The sequence below is a fragment of the Melozone crissalis genome, unplaced genomic scaffold, assembly GCF_028551555.1.
Source record: "Melozone crissalis strain CALT ecotype California unplaced genomic scaffold, PUWL_Pcris_2 ptg000006l_1, whole genome shotgun sequence".
Taxonomy (NCBI): domain Eukaryota; kingdom Metazoa; phylum Chordata; class Aves; order Passeriformes; family Passerellidae; genus Melozone; species Melozone crissalis.
The window spans coordinates 53,922,508-53,941,481 of record NW_026535784.1 but is presented as its reverse complement, the minus strand read 5'-3'; the positions used below and the strand labels follow the sequence as shown (position 1 = coordinate 53,941,481).

Here is an 18,974-nt window from a genome sequence, read left to right as displayed (position 1 = left end):
GTCACAGGACAGGGGCACTAGATCCTCGACAGCCCCACCCTTCCTCTTATTTAATACTGAAAACTATCTGTAAACAAGCAAGAAGGAGGGAGGGAAGAGTAATTCTCAGAGGAAATATTAAGAATCCTGTATGATTAAAATATTAGGCTGTGTAAATTTGGGAAACAGTGCCATTTTTTTCTGTTAAAAAATTCTAATTTAAAAAAAAAAAAACACAACAAAATTCCTTCTACTTTATCTCACTTTCTCGTAGTAATTTCTTTCCAGTTCTGGACTTGCCTGTACTTTGCCTTAAGCTAGTATATGCAAAGAGGACAGATGTAGCTTTATGCCCAAGATGTGTGAAATAAATGCAATGGAAGTATATGAGCATCTCACCTGAAAGTGGAGTGGCATTGCACTGCTGGAAGTCAATTGTGTTAGTTTCACCTTACCCTCTAAAAAAGAAGGCAAAGACATTTAAATATATCTCCACTTTTTTAATGATTGATGCAATCCCTTGTGCACAGTTGCTTTGCAAAGTGGAAGAAAGATGAACTGTAAATACTTTCTTTTGTCTAACTATAGCTCTGTAATTACTATTTCACACCTTCTCTGAGAAAGACAAGCAGGTACCCGTGATGAGCTTTGTGAGAGGAGAGATGCTGAGAAGGTAAAAAGAGTGTCTGGTGTCACTCAGTATGGAACATTACAGCTTGCCATTATTTATTTTGGAACTGTGACAACTGACCAAAAGATGGGAACTATAAATAGGAATGCAATGAACATTAGCTGGACAAGAAGAAAAAAACAGTGTAACTTGGCATGCAGCAAAAAGTGTATCTGGCATAGCATACAGCTGTCCCTGCAACTCCCACTGCCATCCTGGGGGATTTTGCTGATTTCCCACTACTTACAATAAATTAGGAATAGCACCGTCTCTGTTAGCTTTGATTCTTACTCAGTAGAGCTCGTTCAGATAGGTCCTGATAAAACTTTACCTAAGAAAGATACAAGTCTCCTCCTACGCGTAAATTACAGGGAGAAGATTGTTTGTTTTGTAAAGTGTAACTGCTCTGTACCATTCATAGGCTGCATCTTGCACAGTAAGTGAAATAATTGTTGGAACAAACTGATGGAATCAGTGCTTCCCTTTGCTGCCGTTTAGAATGAAAACACCAAACGGGGCCAAATTCTGCCTAGCAGAGTTCATTGTGGTTTTGCTTCTAGGACTGGCATGGCTGGAGAATGCATCCATAAAAATTCAGTGCATATTAGCTTTGAATGGACTGAGAGACCCTGGCAGTTTTGTAGCAGAAACATATTTTCCACTGACTCCTGGGCTTAGCCTTCACTCAAGGGGTAGGTAAATCATGTTAGTCTGGTATGTGATAGCAAGCAGCCCAACACACATATTTTCCTTTCTGTGTATACATTGCTATATGATGCCTCCAAAACATGGGGAGTGCCCTCAGAAAGGCATCCCTGTAGGGGGGATACAGTGTGGGTAAATGAAGGTGGTAGAGAATGTAATCTTATCCCCCAAAGAGTTGCAGCTGAACCAATTACTAAAGATTAGGAGCAGGCCTGATGTTAACAGGCCACACCTGTAGCCAATAAGAACAGTGTTATAAAAGAGTGGATTGGTGGGATCTGGAGTCAGATGGCTGCTGCAAGGACCAGGGATAGTCAGTGCTTAGAGGAGCTGGCTGTGAGAAACATTGAGGAGGTCCAAAACTCTGGTGATATGGAATCCTTGCACTATAATGATAATAGAACTACTTATCCTTGTAACATTTCCTATATGGCCTTAGCCATAGACAAATGTATTTTTTTTCTGTAGCAGACAGTGACAATTTCAGGTCACGTGGGAATGGAAGGCTGCAAAGAGTGGTTGGGAAGAAGTTATAATGCTTTATGTTTAAAAAGTAGGCAAAAGTAAGCATTTTATTAGGAGGGGCAAAACAAGATATACATGGAATAAAATTTAAGTTTTTCTTGGGAGACACAAGAATACCAACTGCGTTAAGATCTTCTGCCACTGATCATATTACAGTTGTTGCGACAGGACTATGGCTGATATACTGTGCATGATTTCTTTCTTGGTTCTCCACTGACTGTCCTGCACAGAAAAAAATACAGGTATTGCAAAGGGACAGTTAGCTCTATTCCAAGCCAAACTATAGCCTGGAGTGCTCCCCTGAGCTGGGCTAAATGTTGCTTCTGGCCACACAGTGAATTTTGAACGCATGAAGGTGTCTTTAACAAGTAAAGATGGCACTGTATTGTGTAGGCAAGGATGTTACACACTTTTCCTTGTTTATTTTATTTTTCAGTTGGGAGAAGTAGGCTTTCTTTGCTTGGAGTTATATTTTTGTCTACAGTGAATGCTTCTTGGGAGCTGAAGAAGAGCTAGCCTAAGTCAAGACATCTGTAAGTTTTAAGCAGTTTTTCCCATCCGAATGGGACTGGATAATTTCCACTGCCAGCTGAACAGCAGAACATTAGCCAGAAAAAACGTTAAGTGCATTTACATGTTTGATGCTAACAGCCAGAGAAAGAAGAATGGATAAATGGTGCTTACTCCATTTATCCTCGAGCACAACAGAGTACACAGCTTCCCTTAATAAACCCCTGTAGCACAGGCAAGAGGCAATGGTCCTGGTTCCTGGTGCTTGTGATAATTTGCCAATGAAACATAAAAGTCTCAGATGGTTTGTGCGTTTTTTATTGCAGCTTTTACCCCTGCAGCCAGATTCTCCAAACTGCTATTTGGTTTTTCAATGAAGGCTTCAGAAGGGATCTTGTAAACAAAAAAGAAAAAAACCAAACAAAACTGCTAGAGAATGAATGGCTGCTAGCAGCTGATTTCTTAGAGGAGGTAAGCTTATAAGTGATTGGAAAAAGGCAGAAGGATATCTGGTCACACACGTGTGGACACACCTTTGCACTGCTCCTCAGGAGTGTCCAAGTGGATGAAGCTCGCCTCCGGGGTGCAGTTACACCCTGCACTCTGTGCCCAGCGCAAGGCTAAAACGAAGTTTTGTCCTGCGGACAAAAGGAGTCCTTCGTCTTTGGGAATTTAACAGGAGTTTTGGATTAGTAGGAAAAGGGTAACTAATTCTGTTTGAACATCTGGATCATACAGATGTGAGTGGTTGGTTAGCACAGGCATACAATCCTCTCTGTGCTTGGCACTAGGGATATCCAGAGGACTTTCCCTAGATGTATACTTGACAAAGAGCAAAAGGGAAAGCACCTCAAGCCCAGCTCAAGGGTGGGTTATTTGCTCCGGCATTGACCTGCACTCCCGTTCTCATGACACATCCAGGTCCCTGCTCGGGACGGCTTCTCCTCGCGTGTCAGCTGCTCGGGCCTGTGGCGGCGGGGCAGAGGGAAAGGACACGGGCGGGCAGCGCTAGAGGAGTGGGAATTCTGTCACAGAACGGGGAGAAGCCAAACCCACCGCTCCAAAAGGTAAGATAATTGCAATAAACCCCAGAATTAAGAAGCAGGCTCACGGCCTGCCAGGACCAAGCGGCTCTCCTCGGGCGGCCTCGCCGGGCCGCGGGACCGACCGCAGCCAGCCGGGAGCAGTGGGAGGAGGAGGAGGAGGAGCGGAGGGAGGAGGCAGCGCTGGCAGCCGGGCGGGGAGGGGGCACGCGGCGCCGAGGAGGAGGAGGAGGACTAAGATGGCCACCAGCCGCCGCGGGGAGCGGCCCCGCTCCCTCCGCGGCCCCCTCGGCGCGGCCCGGCCTTAATGGGGCCGGGACGACCCCGGCGCCCGGACGGTGCAGCAGCGGCGGCGGCGGCGTCTCCCGCCGGAGCCCGCCCGGGAGGAGCCGTCCTCCCGGCCCGGCCCGCACCGCCCGGCCGCGGCCGCCGCGCCGCGTAACCCCCCCCGAGCCGAGCCCTGCTCGCGGAGAGAGAGCGCAGCGCAGAGAGGAGAGCGAGGAGGGACGAACCGCCCGCCGCCCCCTCCCCGGGCCGGCACAGCCGCACCGCCGGGACCTTGCTGCCCCCCGGTGAGTGCCCGCTGGCGCTGCCCGCCGCCTCCCGGGCCCCGCCGCTTTGTTGCGCCGTCGGCGGGCCCGGGGAGACCCGGCGCCCCCTCGGCCCGGCCGCAGGCCCCGCTGCCCGGGGATGCCGAGCGGCCGGGCCGGGCTGGAGGAGGGGGCGGCGGCGCAGGTGCCGGGGGCGGCCGATCATTGTCACTGCGCGGGCACCCCTCCTCCGGCTCCAATGCAGGGGCCGCGGCCGGGGGGGGCCCGGGGGAAGGCCGGGGGTCGCGAAGGAGCCCCGCGAGCGCTGGGCCGCTCCGACCGCCTTTGTTGTGGCTGGGGCGGGCGGGTTTCCCGCGGGAGCCCCGGCGGGGTGCGGGAGGGGCCCGGCGGCCCCGGCCCTGGGGAGGCCTGCAGGGAATGTGGGGGGGCCGCCACGGGCCCTGGGCGGCTCACAGGCGATGGGTCGGGTCGCCTCCCCCCCCCCCCCCCCCCCCCGCGTTTTATTTTGATTTTTCATGCGGGTACTGATTTTGGCGGCAGCCTGGAGCTGTCGACCCCGCGGTGCGGCAGGGACATTGAAGTTACAGAACCCGACGGGTTTGTCCCCGGTGCGTCCCTGGGGACAGGGTTCGGAACGTGGTATTGGGTGGATTTGCGGGGCTGCTGAAGTACCTGCTCCTTGTCTTGAGCGTGGTTTTCCCCCTGCAGTTCTGAGAGGTGGTCCACGCAATGGAGAGGTTTGCATAGAGACTAGTCAGTTTCAGCTGGATGCTGAAACCCTGTGTGATGTTCACCTTGAAATGTTAAGACTATAATTTCTAACTGTGCCTGCATAGCAAAACACTTATGGAAGAAGTGCAAAGAACCAGATGTATTTATTTTGACCTAGAGTTTCATGAATGATTTAACTGAAATTCTTTTTACTAACTAGAGTAATTTGCAAGATTTCAGTGTAGACCTGTGAGTCCTGGCCTTATTTTAATGACTGAATTTTGGTTTCTTGGTAATGTTGGTTTGTGACGAGGTCCATTCGTGTCCATCTATTGGACCATGAAATTTTACTAGGAAAAACAAGTGGTGGGTTTCCTGTTAAGAGAAGTAATTTTTGCATGTTGTAGCTAACAGAAGTTATTTTTCTTCACTGAAGCTGGGTTGCTCCCCGATACCTGTGCACGCTTCTGTGCCCAGTTATGGCTGTACAGCTGTAGGATATTCCTGAGTGCACAGAATCTTATGGATCCAGTCAGGCTCTGCAGAGAGCCAGCTTGATTGCATCCTTGGCACAATTTGGTGACAAGCTAGCAGTATCTTGAAGTAGGCTATGTGAATAAATTGTACAGTCTGTGTGAACAGACATTTCTGCGATATCTCATTCATCCTGCGCCATCTTGGTAGACATACAGCATTTGAAGATATGAACTTACCTGCTGTGGGAACTGGTCAGTGGCAGTAAGGCAGCTAAGTGTCTTTCTTTGCTTTTAGGTTGTAGGCAGGCAGGCATCATGTCCTGGAAATGTGTCCATGTTCATGTGGCATTGTGCCTTTGTTCCATGGCCCTGGTCAAGATGTGCTGGCAGTCTAAATTCAGCTGCACGTTTGGACTGTGAGTGGGTGTCTCCTCACTGTGTGGTGTGGGTCTGTTGAGCTCATTTGGAGCCAGCTCTGGAATACTCAACACTGTTGATAACAAGGTGTTTTGGGTAGAAGAATCCCTCAAATATCAGATTGGAGGATGTTTGGTATGTGTTTGCTATGAACTGGGCACATTTACTTTTCTAGTTGGGCAATTTTAGGCTTCTAGACTTGGAATAAAAATGTAGTATGTTTTGGTTTTTATGGTCATATTGCATCTTTTAGCCAGCTGATTATCTAGTTAATCATGATGCTGCTGTGACTTAGTATCTTCAGCACCCATTTGAAGATGTAATACAACATTTCTGTATCAAGGTTTAAGGGTTGGTGTGTCCAGTCAGTTGTTTGTTTCCAGTTCAGTACATCGAGATCAGCTACTTGGTAGTTCTGCTACCACACAGTACTAGGGAAGAGAACAGGACTGTGGGAAAAGAACGCTTGTCTTTTTGTTCAAAGTGGTAGCAGAAAGATGCTAAATAAAAAAATAATTATAGTAATTGGTAATTTCAACCTTGATATAACAAGGCTACATTATCTTGGTACAGGAGTGGTCTGAGAAGGTGATGTGACAGCTGCCTGTGACAGCTGCTACTCAAACCTTGGTACTTAATTCTGGCTTAGTGGAGCTAAACTGGCACGAGTGTGCAAGGTGAGCAGGTCTTCAGGATGTATTGATGTGTGTTGCTGTTAGAGGAATTCAGCAGTGTGTTTCACATCCAGCAACCTTGCATTAACTAATTCACAGTTTTCCACAAGTGTTCTGTGGGCTTTTTAGCATTCAGGAAACTTTCAGTGGTGCTTTATGTGCAGGGAAGGGGGGTGGGTGTGGACAGATGTTCTGCTTACCCTTTGGAATGCTCAGGACTGTCATGAGATTGTTTGGAAACTTTGTTGTTGTAACATGGTGTTTCACTTCCCAAATGTTGATATGAATTGTTCTGTGGCTGGATTTTGGGCCATTACTTGGGATTCTGAAGACGTGCTAAGCTGAAAAATGTAAAGAGAAAAAAGTGATTCCCTCTTGGATGGTTAAATTGACAGAGGTAAATCTGTTCATGTTAATTAGCAGTTCTGTTCATGTCTGTAAGTGATTTTAGTCGCTATTGCAAAATAGTGGAAATACTGTTTCAACAGTGGCCTTTGACTTGCAGGACTTCCTGCCATGAGGAAGTCTTGTGTCATTTGTCCAAAATAAACAGATTTTGAAGAGTTCAGATAAAGTATGCTGTGAGAAACCATACATCTAAGTCACAATTTACCCCCTATTGCTTGATTACTTCTCTGGTAATTAGTACCATGGAAGTCTATTCTTATGATGTGTTACTAGGATGTAACTTGCATTTTGTAATGGGAAATAGAATTTTCTGTTGGTCCACAGTACAATTTCTGGATATGTGTATAGGTGGAAAACAAATTATTTCCTCATAGCTTTAATATAGAAGCTTTTAACTTCACTGGTTTCCTTCTTGATTCTTTTTTTTTTTCATCCTGCTGGTGTTGCTGATTGCAATAGTACACTATTGGAAATGTCCAAGGTATGACCAATACATACAAATGTCAGTTTCTTTGATGTGTTTGGAATGCTGGTTGCTTTAAGAAGTACTTTTTTGTTACTTATCTGTCCTAAGTGACCAACAGCTTGAGTCTTTAAGCCTTCATGTGTTGAAGGACTGAGGTGCATTGATGTAAGATTGTCATATCTCCTAGAACAGCTCTCTTTAACTTTGTCATTTCGTTTACAGTTTCATAATGGAAGAGTGAAACTGTTTATCTTCTGCTGGAGACTTTCATCCTGCTGCTGGGCTGTTCATACCTTGTCCAGGCTGGGGAGGACATGATAAGGCTCCTGTGTGCATTTGTTTTAAGCTGCTGTCCCACAGACAGCACAGAAAGTGTTGCCATGTCCTTTTGTTGGGTACAAAATCCTGCTGGCAGGATGTAACATTTTAACTGAAGTCACTGCTGGGGAGGTGAGAGCAGCTTCTTGGCTCAGGTGAGAGCCCTGCAAGCTTTGCAGGACAGAGTATGTGTTAGTGGTGATCCAGCCTTGAGAGCATCTGCTTGGCAGGCGACCCGTGTTTGATGGGGCAGTAGTGCAGGCTTTGGCTTTTTAGTCACATCCCCTGTTCTTCTGGATATTGCAGGTAAATGTGTACAGCAGCTCCCTGGTACAAACAGGGGCTTGGTGACTGCTCTGAGGACGGAATGGCAACATCTTGCTGGGGAGGGCATGGCGTAGTCTCAGGTGCTGGTGTCACTGTTGGGGGAACTTTCTTATTCCAAGAGCTAGGAGCTCTTGGCTGGTGTCAAGGCTTTCAAAACAAGTGAGAAGGGCTGCTTTGTTCAGTCCAAAGAAGGAAGAATAGGTCTTGTTCCTTTTCTATTTGCTTTGCTCTAAGTATGCAGGAGATTTTTTTTTCTTTCCTTCAAGTCTTTTGTGAGTGAAGATGACCTACATCTTTAGTTTTTTCCCATGAAAGCTCTGGGGCAAAATTTTCTGATTTTTGTTCTGTGTGCAAATGTGCAATTGATATGATTTTTGACCATTGTGCTGATGTTTTTGAAATTTTGAATGACAGCAGGGAATATTTTTGGCTTCTTCTTATGGTGTATTTTTTTCTTTTTTTCTCTCCCTACCTGTTGAGCAAAGCTGTGATAGTGGAAGTAAAACTGTATTGAGATTTGGGGGGCGGGAAGTTTGATGTTTTGGAATTACTTTATTCCAGTGAGAGCTACATGCTATCTTTTGGGATCTTTCTCCTGTGAGGGAAGAGGGGTTTGACTACTTTGCTGGTTTTGGTGTTTCATCACTACCCTGTGATGGATTTCCGCCTGTCTTGAGCATGTGACTTGTAATGCTTCTCACATATTGCAGAATAGGAACAGATTTGCAGAACTTGCACATGTAAAAAAATACCTTCTGAAATTTCAAATGCACTAGAACAGTATTATGCTAGGAAAGAGGGAATTGTGTGGAAGCCATAAACAATAAGGGATGTTGAGTGGTATGAAGGCAAGTGGCTTCTCATTTCTGGGCAAATTTTAAGAAATGTCAGCGAAAGATGAGACGGATGCATCTGAATTATAACAATCAGAAATGCATTAATAGGATCTTTAGTTCTTACACCATCACGAATATTGTTATTTCCATTGTTATTACAATATGACATAGAAAAAGCTTTGATCAGGTTGGCTAACCTAATGTACAGACAATAATAAATTTGAAAACACATAGAAGAAGTGGATTTTCCAGGTGGCTTATTTCATCCCTTTCTCTCTTGCTCTACAGATTTTTTTTTTTTTTTGTTGCACTGTAAGCATGTAAGAGATAAATTCCTGCTTTTTCAGGCTGGGTGAGTGTTCATCAGTTCCATGGGTAACTTAAGCTTCTTTTTCCAATTCTAAGACATCTACCTTAGAAAAGTCAGACCGATTTAACTATAAAGTTGGTCCCTCTATCAAATCATACATTTTCTTACTAATGGCTGTGACAGTTTTGATTTTGAATTTGCATTTGAGGATTTGTAGTGAAGGATTTCAAAATTAAGGGGGAGTTAGCAACATTGATCCTTATCTTAAACCAGCTATATCAAATAAGCAAATGGGAAAAAAACCCCAAGCCTTCAGAGCTGACAATTTGGTAGTGCAAAGATAGACACATGGCTAGAAGGAGAGGATACTCCTACACGTTCTTAGGTGTTTTGGATTTTTTTTTGGGGTCTTTCAATTTTGGAATGTGATGACTTCAGTGAGAGTGTCGATCTGTAGCTCTTGAGAAAAATGTACATCTGGCTTTCTGTTTTACTGCAGCTTTTGTCAGAGCGATCACCATGCCTTGAGTATGAGAGAGTAGCTCTACCTAGTGCTGCTTTTCTCAGTATCATTCTGCCAGGTGGAATGTGGGTGCAAGTGAACCACGTTTTATGTTCTTACATTACCAGATGATTTATTCTTTTCATCTGAAGACATGGTGAAAATCTCGCTGTTGTCCAAAGCAGGATGGTTTGATTTGTGTGAATAGGTGATGGCATGTTGCTTCAGCAAGTGGAATGTGTTTGAATGCCATGGTGATAAATAGTGTTGCTTTTTATCCCTGGTTCTTGTTGAGAACCAAAATCTGAGCTCACTGATGGGCTGTAACAGGAAGAGGGGGTTTGTACAGCAGGAACTTCCTAAAGTCTCTATTTGGTTGTTTGGCACTGTAAGCATATCCTTCTTTTTTTTTTTTTTTTTTTTTTTTTTTTGTTTAATTTGAGATACGGGAAATAGTAGGAGAAATTGCAGGGCTAAGCAAATGCTTGGGGTGTCCAGAAGATATGTTATTTAGAGGATAGAGAGGGATAAAATATGCCAAAGTATCAACTTGGGTTGGTAATAAAACTTTCTAAAGACTTTTAAAGTGCTTGGATGATGGGCAATCCCGAAAGGGAGAAAGACAGACTGTTCAGAGTGCCTTAGGTGAAGTTCCCTGAGAAGGTTAATCAGATGTAAGAGCACTTGGCATAATGAGCCTGAGCTTTTGTCTGAGGTTTATTAGACCAGTGGGGAGTATCAGCCTGTGGCAGAGAGCTATTCTAGGGGAGGCTTGCTTTTATGGTAGGGAGGCATCAGTGGCAGTACCAGTTCCCATGATTCCTGCAGCCAAAGTATGCAGAGCAGGGAGGGGGCCAGCGATGCGTGGAAGCAAGCTCAGAAATTATACTTAAGTTTAGGGGGAAACCTCCAAAAAACAAACAAAAAAACCACCCCCAAAAAGCCCCAACAAAACCCTCTAAAGCAACAAAAAATCAAACTGAACAGTTGCCTGAAGACAACCAAAGGAGTATTGGAACCAAGAGACAGGAATTCACCACCCTGATAGCATTGAGTGCCATTGATGGTCTTAGGATTTGGTTCTGCATTTGTATGCTTGCCAAGGCTTGTTTACTTCTAATGGGATTTTAAGGAGGTCCTTGGGTCTTCAAGTGAGAGCCAGGAACGAGGTGAGGCCTTGGTTTGTATTTGCATGAGTGCACAGAGTACAGAATGTATCACATGGCAGAATGACAGACAAAACAGCTGAAGAATGCATTTCTTAATGTGAAAGTTGGGCCTTTTGTTGTTCTCAGAGTTGAAGTGTCATGGTGTAGGCCCTCAGTAGAGAGATTGGCTCAAGTTACGGCTTTTAAAGCATTGAAAGCACAAAGCAAATTGATTTCTTTTTTGATTTTGAGCCTTAAGCATGCAGTTGTCATTTTTTCCCCACAACTTGTGAGGGTTATGTCATCTTTGGAATCTTCACATGGCAAAATTCTCTGAGCTGGAGTGCCACAGGTATGAGACTGAGAAAGCTGTGATCAGAGCTGGTAATATTCTTGTCATCACTGGTTTCCTGTCTGATAAGGTGACTGAGGAGGAGTGAAATTTATTTTATTTGGGAGTTTCTTTACACTTGCAGAAGAAAGAATGCCTATCTGAACAGGCAGAAGTAAACATTTGTTATAGTTTTATAAGCAGTCATGTGGAATAGGCATAGAAACCGTTTTGGTATTGCATCACAAGTTAAATACTGATACTTGAGTCAGCAGTTGAGCAGTGAGCCACAGTACAAATGTAAAAACAAAGTCTCTATGGATATGGTCTAAGAAAATGATAATTTGCCTGTTAATTAGGTTTGCAAAAGTTTCTTTTTAACGGTTCTGAGCAGTGAGCCTAAGCTAGTGATGAATACTTAATTTAGATTTTGAGTGGGTCATGAAGTAACCAGGGAGTATCTTCTCAAGCTTTTCATTATTAGATTAGAGTGTGTAAAGCAACATGTCTTATGTTGACTGTAGCAATTTCTGGAGACAGAAATATTTTGCTTGCATTTCTTTCCAGCAACATAGCCATGTTCCCAGCAGTGTTGGATCAAGACAGAGGAGACCATGGCTTCCCTGCTGTCTGTTGAAAGCCCTTGTAGTTCAGCTGGTGGTGTTTTTGTACAGACAGGACTCTAGATGTGCTGTATAAGTAACAGGATTTTTTATTTTTTAATTACTTGTACAGTGTCAGGGTTTATCCCCAGCTGGTAACTAAGCCCCATGGAGCCACTTGCTCACTTGCACTGCACCAGGAATGGGGAGGGAGTCAGAAGGGTAAAAGCTGGGAAACTTGTGGGTTGAGATCAAGGCATTTTAACAGGGAAAGCAAGAGCTACACACACAAGCTGAGTGAAACAAGGAATGGATTCCCTGCTTCCCATGGGCTGACCAGCTTTCTCCAGGACAGCAGAGCCCCATCATGCATAACCATTTATTTGGAAGACAAACGCCATCACTCCCCTTTCCTTCTTCCCCTCACTTTGTATACTTGGCATGATGTCACATGGTCTGGAATATCCCTTTGGCCAGCTGGGGTCACCTGTCTGGGCAGTGTCTCCTCCCACCATCCCAAGCATCCTCAGCTTCCTTGCTGGTGTGGCTGGTACAAAGGGCAGAACAGGCCCTGGCTCTGTGTGAGCACTGCTCAGCAATAACAAAAACGTCTCTGTATTATCAACCCTGAGTTCAGCATAAATCCAGAACACACCCCCATACCAGCCACTCTGAATAAAATGAACTCTACTCCAGCCAAAGTCAGCACATAAACTTCCCTGCTATGAATTGGGATGGCCTACTGATCAGATAAACCCTAAAGTTATAACCTAGTTTTATTTCAGTAAAGCACATATACACATATTGTATGCTTCAAATACAGATTATGTGATTGTTTGGGTTTTTTCTCCTTTTTAATAAAAGGAAGCAGAGGAGGTGTGTGTACTGCAAGTAACATACTTGGAAAAATCTTTTTAGTCTAGCTATGTGTCTTTGCATTGTGATCTTTCTTTAGAGGAGGAGATCAATATAGTTGATGTTTGTCTGAAGTAGCTTAGATTGAGTAGAGAATATACCAAGGTGAGGGTTTAGGTTCCTCTGGAACAAACAGAATAAATTTAAAAGATGAAAACACTCTTCTGCTTTCCTGTCTATCCTCTTTTCCATGATCCTTTGCAGGATGAAGTTGAACTTGCCACTTGAGTAAGGATAAACATTTCTAATGAAAACGTAATAGCACAGAGTATGAGAATAAGCTTATTTAAGTAGTTTAGGAAAAGAAAAGGGTGCCATCATTAGTAGGTGTTCATATTGTGTGGTATTCAGCCTAGAGTTGTCTTGTTGCATTAAGCTGAGGGTTGTGGTGCTGAGGTGGAAGTCCCTAGACATGCTTGTTGTCTGCCTTTGAAATACAATGAGTAGGAAAGTGGAGCACCTCAAGCACTGCAGGGTCGTAGTAAATTGAAATGCATTTTTTTTTTACTTGGGTTCAATCGACTGCTGCTGTCTCTGAATACTCATCTTTATTATGTGAGGAAGGACTCATCTTAAAATTTAGGTTCACCTGGAAAAGTTTGAACACACTGGACAAATTTTTGTTGGAAGGGGCATCTGTAATCGTGCTTGAAGCAGGACATTTGCAGAGGTTGGGAACATGGTGTTTGAGGCCTGACTTTTTACAGAAAGAGGTAAGGGTGTGGCACAAGCTTTTTTAATGCTTTAAATAGCAAATGAAGACATAGGAATGTTTCATGTCCACTGTGAAGCCCAGTGGCAGATAGGCAGAGAGTGATATTTTTTTTCTCTTTTTTTCCCCACATGATACTGAAGATAGTAAAATATTTTTTAATGTGGTAGGCTATTAAAGACTGGATATTTTACTGTAACTGTTTTTTTGTCCACTTGTGGGCTTATAACTGGTCTGTTGCTCAGACTTCTGTGTTTGCTCTTGGAGTGATGGGCAGCAGTGATGTGCCAGCAGTGGCTGAGGGAAACCTTGTTGAAAAGTGAGCACAGCTTGCAGAGGGCTCTTACCTCTACCCAGGAGAAAGCAAGCTGCTTTTGTAGACTTAAATTAATTACAAACAAGTGCCCTTTGACCCTTTTACTTGGCTTAGGGTGGGTGCTCAAAGAAATGAGCCTGCACTTAATCAGGTGGAGAAGTACAGGAGCTTGGTCAGGAGCACCCTGACTCGACTGAAAGTTTGCTATTAACTTGGAGCATGTAAAGAACACTGGTCAGAAGTCACACTTTCTTGTTACAGCATTAAATAATGTTGGATGAGAAATCTCTGAACAACCCATGTTTTTAAAAGAACTGCACTGTTTGGGGTTCATGAATGGCCTTGATATTTAAAGAAGAAAAGTAGGTGCACAGTGGTGCATTTCCTTACTAACGTGTGAAGACTGTCTTTGAGTAGTTTGCTGTATAAATGTTTCAGGAAGATTGCTCTGTCTACATGAATGGAAAATGGAGGCATGATGCAAACTTTTATTTTTTTCTATGCTATTTTCTCTTTAATTCAAGTGTCGCACTTATTTTTTAGTCTGGACAAGAGGTATTTGTTTGCATGTATCTTGAATTTTGCAGAATTTTTTTTGCCTTCTTTTAAATTTTGTTAGTATGGTGATGTCTAGTTTGCCAGTTAACAAGCAAAAATCTACCAATAAAAAGTAAAACCAGCAAAATAAGTCCCTTTCCCTCTGTCCCTAGCTTCTTTATTAGCAGCATGTAAGTAGGAGAAGAAAAACCATAGTCTGACAAACAAGACATGAGGATTTTGTTTTGACCATTTTACTGTAACTCTTAATCTTTGGGTTAAAAATAAGTTGTGTTGCCCTCCAGCTCTCCTCTCAGGTACTGTTAGAATAATGCTTAGGCTTTGCTGTGTGGAGTGGATGTGCTTACAGATATTGCATTAAACTGTTCCTTACTCCTCTCTTGCAGAAGGAATGTGGTGTTCCCACCCTCCCTTTCTTTTTTTCATTGCTTATGCTTATGTTGATGTTAGTTTATACCATTTGTAACGAATACTCCTGAGATGGGACTCTAAGACCTCGAAGAAAATATTGAACAGGTCTGGGAGGATGGTGGCAAAGCTCCGTCATGAGCTGAAGGCTTGTACTGAGAATGTAGGCTTGTACTACTGTCTCAAAATTTACACCTCTTAATAGATTACTCTCATTTTCTGTTTGTTTTGAAATGTCATGTTGATTCATCTCGAAGAATAGCTACCCAGGTCTAAATTAGTTTTTATTTCAATGAAAAGGCATGGTAAAGGAAGAGGTGAGGACAGAGAACATGGGCGTTCCGGAGCAATATCTGGAAAACATTTGTACTGGAGCCCTATAATTACAGTATATTACATCTTTTCACTCTGTGTGGTGTCCTTTCTTAGTTGAAAACAACTGCCTTTTGAAGAATCTGTTGTTTCAGTTGTGATGATCAGCTTTGGATGACTGTAATGGTTTTCTGCTGTAAGAAATGATTATCTACATAAGCAATGCTGCAGTGGTTGCAACATCTTTTATTTGAATGGAGGTGTCTCTTTTAAAAAGATGTTCTGTGTAATTCATGGCTGTGAGTTAAGGGAGAATCTTACATGGTTAATAATGTGTTCTCCTGGCCAGTTACCAGTCCTAAGAGGTTTCATTTTCATACTGAAAGTGAGTTTGCTCACTTTCCAGTATGTGTTGTAATGCCATTATCTGCTTGGTCCAAGAGCCCTGAACTGTATAAATATGATCTGCATGCAGAGATGCTGACTCAGGCTCTTTTTAGCTTTATCTTGACCTTCAATAATAAATTTAGCTTTCAGTAATAAAATATATTGAAGTGTTTGGTAGTCATTTGTATTCTGGTTGCTCTCTTGAGCTATAAGAAGGCTGACCTTTAGATGTCTCAGAGTAGTCTGTTGGTGTGCTGGTTTATGCAGTAATATTTTTTGCCTGGTTTGAAGTCCTCCCCTCCTTCCCCAGTTCAGGGATGCCTCCTGCTGCCCTCGAGGGTCATGTAATTTATGTCACCATGGGCGTGCTGGTTCTTTTGGGATTTGTGTTGTGTGTGTTCAGATCCCTTCTTCCCAATCCGGTTTCTAGCACATAGCCATGCATTTGGAGGTACTAAAATGGGTATGATTGGAAGGTGCCCTGTCTGCAAAGAGGTGCAAATAATTGTATCCAAATAATTGTTTTGTAATTACCATCTACTCCCCCAGGGTGCTCATCCAGGTACATGAATTACTGGCTTCTATTTCTTATATTAGCTGGTGTACCTTTAATGTGATTAAAGGTAGGTTGCTGAGCTGAAGGTATCAGTTTAATGATGCTGAGCAGCATGTGCCAGCTCTGGTAGTGACTGAGTATATTCATGTGAAGATACCATGCTTATCTCAAAGTGATCAATTTGATAATGCAGGTGAGATAGCATATATAAATGTCTCTGAGAAAGATGGCTGGCAAATCTGAACTAATATAGCTTGTCTAAATAACATTATCATCATTATCATAGTCACAATTCAGTCTCAAAATGGTGGGAAATTAATTATCAACCCAGTAGGTGAGGGCTTGGAGGGAGTTGGGGTTTTGTGTCTGTTTGCTTTGTGGGGTTTGGTGTTGTTTTGGTGTGTGTTTTTTGTGGTGCTGTGTTTTGTTTGGTTGTTGTCAATGTGAAGGTTTTTTGTTTAATTTCCCCTCAATACTTTAAGCATATCAGACAATTTCAGAATATGAGGTCCTCCCAGTACTAAACCAGTTTGTTTCCTTCCGGCTTCCAGTGTGCTGGTTGTATTGTCAACAGGGCAGGGAGATGGAAGTGGAGACAAAGCAGTGCTGGTTGTGCAGCAGTAGGTCTTGGAAGACAGTTTCTCTTTTGAACTATCTTTGTAGATCTGCAAGCTTAAGAAAATTGTGTTGCAATCATCATGCAATGCTCTTTTCCTCATCATCTTTCAGTTTAGGGAATAGCACTAGTCAGTCTCACTTGGACATAGGCAGAGATTTGTACCTGCTTTTTAATTGTATGAGAAAGTTTGATTAAATTTAAGAGGGAATATTTCTTTTGTACCTCTGACACTGTTGGCTCTTCAGTCACCCTGAGTGTTTATTTGTTCTCTTTGTTGCCTTCCTCCTTCACGTGGCTGGTTAGTGACACCTTTTTACCCTTGTGCCCTGTTGGGTGCTTGTTGCTTGGTGGTGGAGTTCTCCCTTTGGGCTGGTGAGGAGGAGGTGCTCTCTGAAGGTACTTTAGATTATCAACATGGCTGTAGGTTTTTCAGCCACTTGCTAGCAGAATGCTGACAAGTCTGGACAAGCAGACAGAAGGAATGTGTCAGCTTGCCACAAGTAAGAACCCAGCTGAATGACCCATCTCTGTTTCACAGTTAGTGTTTCTCTTGCAGTGTTTGTTCTTCTAAGTCTGGCATGTAAGTGCTACTGTTGCTCCTGGGAGCAACTTTAAATGCTTTAAATGAAAAAAATGCATTAATTCCCCTTCCTGGCTCAGTGAGTTTGGTTTGTTTGTCTTTTAATATTTTGCTCTTGCAAAAAATGCTGCTTATGAGAGCAAGCAGACTTGTGTGTGTGTCTGTGCTGGTTTGTCAGGGCATTCATTTATCCATTCTGCTGGTTTGAGAGTTTTTTTGGGATCTTTTTTTGTGCAGCATAATCTCTATTGAATGACTATCCTGATCTGCCCTTGAAAGAAAATTATGCTTTATGGACTTTCTGCAGGTCTGTTGCTGATCCAGACTGCTGGGCTTCTGTTTTAAAACAAGTGCTTTGGAATCATGCCAAAATATTGCTTGGAAAAAGATTGCTACAGAGAATTCCTCCAGTGTCCTGCTGAAAATGCATCAGAGCAGGGAAGAAACCACAGATAGCAGCATGGGCCTTATGTACTTGGACCCTTCTCAAAATTTGCTCCTCCACCTTTTTTTTTTTTTTTTTTTTTAATATGGAGACCTGATTATCATTAAAAATCAAAGGGAGAATAAAGTGAAGTCTAAATTGATTTTTTCCCCCTTCTTAATAGCTTCTAGTAAGTTCAGTTCACCTAAATCCAGGATATCATTGATGTTCTAAATAATATTGCTTTTTTTAGATAAATCGTTTGTAGTTATTTTTGCTTCAGCATATACATGCACAGGTAATTTGGGATTAGCATAATTGTTTCTGATTAATAGAATCTGCAGTGGCTTCCTTTTGTCCATAGGATTGGTGATCAGTGAGTTAACTTCAGTTTTATGCAAGATATGTACATCCTAAATCCTAATTTTGTTTCATGTTCATTTCTTGTTGACTAGGATGGTGTAAGGATGATGTTTTGTGATTTTTTTCTTTTGCTGGGCAGGAGAGTTGTTGAGACTTGACAGGTTCAGGAAGTAATATATTCTTCATTGCATTTTTTTTAGGCCAAAACACAGTAAGCTTTGGGATTTCCTAGATTATGCTACTGACAAAGCAGGGAAAAGCCTTTTAATGATTTAAAGAGAAAAACAAATGACAGTTATTTTCATTATTTTATGCTGTTGTTGCCTTCATTTTGTGACCTCCTCCAAAACTAAGCTTTAGGGTTGTAAAGCAGGAATAACCAGATTTGAACATCTGCATTTGAGGTTCTCATGGTTTAAGTAAATAGGTTTTCAGGACTTGTGTGTCCACAGAATTGTAGTCCATCTTCTGTTTTCCATCTCCTTCATGCCTTCTGGATGCATCTCCTTTTTTTCTTCCTGCGTCCAGAACTTGCCTGCTCAATTTTGTCAATTTTTTTCAAGTCACTGATAATTGCCTTTTTGGGTTTTTTTTCCTCTTTCTTTCTAGTTTGCTCTTTTCTCTCTTTGAGGAAAGAGATAGATGTAATGGGGAAAATTTTTCAGGACCTAGAATGAGTCTCAATTACATTTGCAAAGCCTGAAGACAAATTACCAGGATGTAAAAAGCCTGGAGTCTTAGGAGGGCTTCTGCAGTGAGTCTGAGTTAGTTGTGTGTCCATTCTTTATTGGAAAAGAGATCATTATAGACTTGAAGTATCTGATAGTGGATGGTGAATGATTAAGTTAGGAGAAACTGCTCATCAGCTGAGCTGCACAGAGGGCAGAATTCACCTCTTGCAAGGGTGCGAACCCAGCTGTCCAAAATCAAGATAGATGTGGAATGCCCCTGCAGCCTTGGGAGGAAATAATTGTCTTTTGCAGGTACTTAATTCCCATTACCTTAGGTGTTGGTTTGAAGATCATACTTTCAGAGAGCTGTTCAATCAGAAATTATCAACACTAGAGCAACCCTAGCCACCTAATAAGCGTCTTTTGAGTCAATTCTCTGTTTGATGTGTGAGTTTTTATATAAACCATTTCTAATGAAAGTGAGTAGCAGAGTGAGGAGCTTTGGAAGCTTAGCTGTGAGATTTACTGTTTACTTAGCTTTTAGCATTTTTACTATGTGTCTTATAAGTAAATTTTTTACAGTGCCAGATTTTTCTTATTGGACTCTTGGAGCATTTCATGTCTGTGGTTTTTCTCCTTCTGCT

At 42.8% G+C, this 18,974-nt stretch overlaps 1 protein-coding gene across 2 annotated transcripts in view; it reads left to right on the top strand.

Moving 5' to 3' along the window:
* The first annotated feature begins 3,868 nt into the window (after window positions 1-3,868).
* Window positions 3,869-18,974, top strand: part of WDFY3 (WD repeat and FYVE domain containing 3) — a 152,306-nt gene continuing 137,200 nt past the window's right edge. The window contains exon 1 of one of the 2 annotated variants that reach the window (XM_054296013.1): window positions 3,869-4,004. The gene's annotated coding sequence lies outside the window, so the exon portion shown is untranslated. The remainder of the gene's footprint in view (window positions 4,005-18,974) is intronic. The other variant, XM_054296010.1, reaches the window with a different exon arrangement.